Raw genomic sequence first — 6,000 nt, forward strand, 5'->3', positions numbered from 1 at the left:
AGCCCATGTACCTCAATTACACTGTATACCTAGATAAATGTCCCTTTCATAAGGGCAACCATGTAAATTCCCCTGTATATAACCTAAACCCTAGTAGTAAGAACCTGTAATGAGGCTATAAATAGTCTCCTAGGGTCCTGTAACAGGGGGATCCCAAGAAAAATTCTCAATTCAATACACTTTACTTTCTTTCCAACCATTGTTGAGTAACCACGTCTTTCGACGTATGCAGTTTTCGTTTCGACAACAGCTGGCGCCGACCGTGGGGACCTCCGAGCGAAACCACTGAGAGCGAATGCCACCGAAGAGGGTTGTGAAGGAGAAGGTTACAAGGCGAAAGGAGAGCGAAGCCGGAGGGGGGTTGGCCGCCGAAGAGGGAGCAGAGCCTTCGGCGCCCATCGCCGGAGATGGCGAAGTGCCACTGGCTTCGGCACCCGCGCCACTACTACCGCCTTCGGTTCCTGCCGCTTCCTTGGGGCAGGTGCCGAACACGGCTGACGCGGCGAAGGCGGCCGCGGCGGCAAGAGCACTCCAAACCAGGGCGGAGATCCTTTCGACAAGCCAACTGCTGGTGCCCCAATGATCACCTGACGGCCCATTAGGAGCCCATGTACCTCAATTACACTGTATACCCATATAAATGTCCCTTTCATAAGGGCAACCATGTAAATTCCCCTGTATAACCTAAACCCTAGTAGTAAGAACCTGTAATGAGGCTATAAATAGTCTCCTAGGGTCCTATAACAGGGGGATCCCAAGAAAAATTCTCAATTCAATACACTTTACTTTCTTTCCAACCATTATTGAGTAACCACGTCTTTCGACGTATGTAGTTGTTGTTTTGATAACAGCCAGCATGCGGGCCCAGACGGGGGTCGGGTACCTGGAGGGGGCATGGCCAGCGGCTGAGTTCACGTTGTTCGTCGCTTCGGGACTGGGGCTGGGTTGATAAATCAGGGATTGGGGCCTACGCTGTACCTGTCCAACCCGCACTAGACCAGGCCCGATGCCAACACTATGCGCAAACGAGCTCCATTTTAGGCCTATGAGTAGATGGAAAACTTTAGGAGTACTTTTTGGGTTGCCCGCAATTAATGAAAAAAGGTGCTGTGCATCCTGTCATGGTACTTTGGGCTAACTTCTTCTAGGATCACAGCCCAAGTGTGGTATGCCCTAACCTGTCGGAGCACTACTCTAGGGGCCCCTTGGTCATTCTCTCACCTCCTTAAATAGCTAGGTACCCCATTAGGTTTTCTAGTTGCATGTGTCGACTAGACCGCTTAATTACTCGTTTTCAGAACCCCTCCTTATTGAGTGTTCAATGTATCATTAGCTTTAATTCCTATTTGCAATTCAGATTGCTTTATCTTGTTCTTGTTTGTTTATTCGACTTGCTTATAGTAATAAGGTTCATTTAAGATCAACAACCCGTGAAGAAATATATCGATCACGAAGGCGCAACACAATGTCTCGTGCCTATGTTTGTAGCCGCTTCGACAACTTCTCTCTCAAATCGTTGCTAGGCTGTCGCCGTGTGAGTCTTGTGCGAGACAGCACCCGCCGCGACATACACACTCACCACTGTCCAGCCACCGTCTCCATGCGAGCCTAGCCCACCTTGACATGCTGTCCTATGACCTCTCTAGGCTCGGCCGGGGGGGGGGGATCTTGTTGTTAATCAACCACCTATTTCTGCACGAGCTACCATCTAAGCTGCCACAGTACTGCTGCGAACCCTGGTACTCTAGATCCGTACACGATAGGTGGCACCGCTCCATATCCAAAAGGGAAGAAGTCGTCTGTTATTAAGAAAAAAATATAGAGTATTTCACAAGGGTCACCACTCCATATCCAAAAGGGAGGAAGTCATCCGTTCTTAAGAAAACAATATAGAGTATTTCACAAGGGTCAGAAAAGAAACACAAAAAATATTACCGTTGGAGAAGCAAAAATAACAATGGGTGAATGAGTTGAAGGACCATAATATTAACGTACCATTATAATATTATATTCTATCAAATTGACTATGATAATTTTCTAGTTAAAATAGGAGCCCCTAGAAAAACCTAATTAGTATAAGTATAGATAGATAGATTCTTGAGTTCTAGACTGTATCAAGTGACCAGTTACTTCTACTTGTCGGGCCTCCCTAGCTCAGGGGCGCTGCCATAGCTGAGTCATTGTAGCCTCGTACACATCCTACTCAGCCACCCGCATCCCCCAACAGTGCTCATTGTGAAAGCATATCACACAATGCACAATGGAGCGATCGGCGGGATGCAGTGGTGGGGTACCTTGCCGAGGTACTCGAACTTGATGATGGGCCGCGATCTAGCAGTGTTCCTGACAGCAGTGGAGGATCAGCAGTTTGACGTGTAGAGGTGGGCCTTGGCAGGAATTTTGCCTCCACAACCACTGCCACATGCTGCAATACTTGGATAGTAGGGTGATGCAGCTGGAGGGGAGAGGAGTAGGAAGGGTCTGCAATGATTGAATCCGGATTGATGGTGAGAATGGACACACTTGGGCTAGTTTTCTACAAGGCGGAACTACCCTTCCTTACTAACATATAGGCTGTTAAGTGTGCTTTCTAATCTGTAGGAATACCGGATATTGCCGGGAGCATTCTACCCCTGCAGAGGCCACGATACGTGTTTATATAGGCCACCAATAAGCCATGAGATTTGTTATAGCATTGTTGTTGCAACCGAATGCTACTATAGAGGAGATATCAAATATTCAACAAACAGGTGATTTTCAAATTTTAATAGCTGCGGGTACAACTCAGTGACGGTAATAGGTTCTATCCTTGTGGTAAAAACAGAAAATAATTAAAGATCCAAATCTTCATCCAAACCGTTTGGAATTCAGGCATTAAGATCTTCATCATATGGTGGCTTGCTGGCAGCGGGGCTTTTAACTATTTGCCACTCTTACGAGTGTTGTGCTTAACGATTTGTCACTAGACCCATATGTCATAGACACATGAGGGCCCACATGTCATAGACATGGTGTAGCAAATCGTTAATTGCCATGTCATAAGAGTGGCAAATAGTTAAATTCCCCGTTGGCAGTGGCCATCTCATTTCCCAATACCCTCATCTTGCCAAAGTATTCGGTTAGACAAGAGGTGCCCTTCTTGGTTGTATAGAGCAAGGTGCACGTTGATGGCTTATGCATGCGCCTGCGAAGAAAACATGTGTCCACTTTCACTCCAGGCTTGTGCCTCAGTGGCTGCCGATGCAACATGGGTCATCACTTCCTTAAACAGAGATGAGAACAGATAGTAGAGGACCTAATGTTCAGTGGCTATCCATTTATCGTGGCCACGTTGTTGGTTTGCCACACATCCTTTCCGTACATCTTGCTTGACAATGATGGTGGCCGACGGTGCAGCCTTTTCGCCGGTGACGTAGTAGTCCTCCAGGCGTGCGCCCTGTAGGGCAGCGAGCACTTGCCAATTTTCACAACACATGATTCTACGAGCGTAGCTTCTCTAAGATTTGAATCCTCATACTCGCATCTAATTGGTTGGAAGTGTGTTTCTTCGCATGGTGGGTGTATTTTATTCCAAAATTATCTGCATACAAATATCTACCAACGCTCGTCGAAGGGGTTAGTAATAAGTTTCTACCACAAAGTTTGATATTCCATTTTGTATTCTTCTATGCAGGAGTTGATGGTAAAATTTGGCATTTAAAGACTGTCAACAGCCCTTTCCAAATTTAGTCATGTTTTCTATTTCATGTCTACGTTTCGAATTTGGATGTTAACACCTCTATCACAGAAGCCAAGTTCTGTACTAGGATGAGTTCTTCAAGGTGCATATGCATGTTTGAAGTAAAACAGATAGCCTTGCTTTCATTAATTTTGTGTTCTTTCTGAACTTTATTTTTTTATATAAACTAGGAAAAAAGTGTCCGTGCGTTGTAACGGGTGAAGGCTATTTTATTCTTATTATTATTGTCCGGTTTAGCTATGGTGAAATTTTTTGAGGGAAAGCACTATTAGGGAAGCCCCCACATTTATATAAATTTAATAAAAAATAGAAAAATAAATTACAATAGGTTCAACCAGAAGAGTAAAGTTGATCTCTCATCAAATTTTAAACAAAAAAACAAGAAGGGATAGATCATTCCTAAAGAATGCCATCCAAGAAGGAACAGAGGGCAAAACATTATAAAAAATAAATCCATTTTGTTGCTTCAAAATATTCCAGGCCGCATATAAAACCTTCTCCAGGATATGCGAAGCTCGATAAGATGTCCTTGCAAGATTCAACATATTTTCAAAGGACAAATACAGATCCCATACAATACCAAATTGCACCCAACACTCTCTACTGAAAGAGCAACTGAAAAAAAGATGATAAAGGGTTTCCCTTTCTCCAGATGAATATAGCACACAATTTAAATCACTTTCAACAGGGGCACAAAACTTTATGTCAAGCATATTGCGAGTGTTTAACCTATCAATCATAAGAAGCCAACCAAAAACCTTAACTTTCATAGTACAGTTACTCTTCCAAATCCACTTTAAGTAGCCATAAACATAACCTGCACATGCATTTTTGTAGCATAAACTTTCTGGGATGAATACTTCGCTAAGGTGAAATTCACTGTGGAAATTCGCTTGGATATTTGTTTTATAAAATCATAAGCCGCAATTAAAAGTTTGATCGTCTTAAGTTAGCTTGCGAGTTTTTTTAAAGAGATTTTTTATACGATTCCTTCTGTATTTTTAAAAGCGAACAAACTTAAAAACTGACTCAAACATGGTATGTCTTTGCAAAAGCGAATGGACTTAAAATCCGACTCAAACACGAACATGTGCCTCCATGTGTATTGGCTCGTTGCTGCCATGTTGACTTGCACGAAGAATAGAATTGTGTGCAATGCTTTCTGGCTATCTTTATAGTTAAAAATCTAATTGTCGCCACTATATGTTTGTATTGCCATGAAGTTTATCTCTATGTCCAGTTTTCATGGGTTTTCAATTATCTGATTGATATTCACCGGACATTTCGCCATACATAATATACCAACAAGAACTTCAGTTGATTCTACTTTATGCCATTCCATATTTCATAAGATTATGAAACTTTTGACTGCTGCATATTCTCTTTTTTTTAGTTAGTTTGATTGATCTGTGTCATCTCTCTCTGCAGTTCGTTTACTCTAGGAAGGTTTAGATGATGTCCATGAAAGAATGCATCAGTTGCTTTTGATTCCTTTTGATTTGGAACATAAATGACACAACTTGTTCATATTGTAGTACAAAACAATGGATATATAGTTTGGAGCCATACATAAAGAGCTTTTGATCAATATCTTTCAGTGGCTGTTGACATCATTCTTCACTGGTCACATAGTTTACTTCAAGTGCTAGAGTTGCTTGCATGTAATCCACATTACCTAATTAACTAAAGAAAGTCGATCGACACCCATGCTGGGAGCAAATAACCTAGGATAATAAAAGGTCTTAGAGGTTAAGCATTTATTAATTATACTGGTATAAACTGTTGCATAAACAGTGTCGATTCTAGAAAATAGCAATCAGAAAGGGCAAAAATGGATGAGTAAAGGAATAAAGGGTTAGTATAAAAAAAATACTATCTTGTCTTCCTAAATGACAAGGTCGTATTTTCAAACAAAATACTTAACGAGTAAAGTATTAGTGCAGATAAGTGGTTATAATTTCGAATAGAATGACCACCTGATTGCGCAGCCGCCTTGGTCGCGCGTGCCGAGCCGCTGCCCTAGCCCGCGCGCCGCCGCTGCCCTATTGCGTTGCCGCCGCTGCGCCATTGCTGCCGCGTCGCCACTGCTGCACCTGCGTGCCGCTGCTGTGCCGCGTTTGGCCGCTGCCCTAGCTGCGCCGCCGCCCAGCCGATTGCTGCCGTGCCGCGTCGTTGCTGTGCCCTGCCCAAGCACCAGCCGTGCCGCGCGTCGCTTTAGCTGCTGTGCTGCGACGCTGCCGCCGGCGCCTTGCTGTTGTTGC

This window comes from Oryza sativa, chromosome 11 (assembly GCF_034140825.1).
Source record: "Oryza sativa Japonica Group chromosome 11, ASM3414082v1".
NCBI lineage: Eukaryota > Viridiplantae > Streptophyta > Magnoliopsida > Poales > Poaceae > Oryza > Oryza sativa.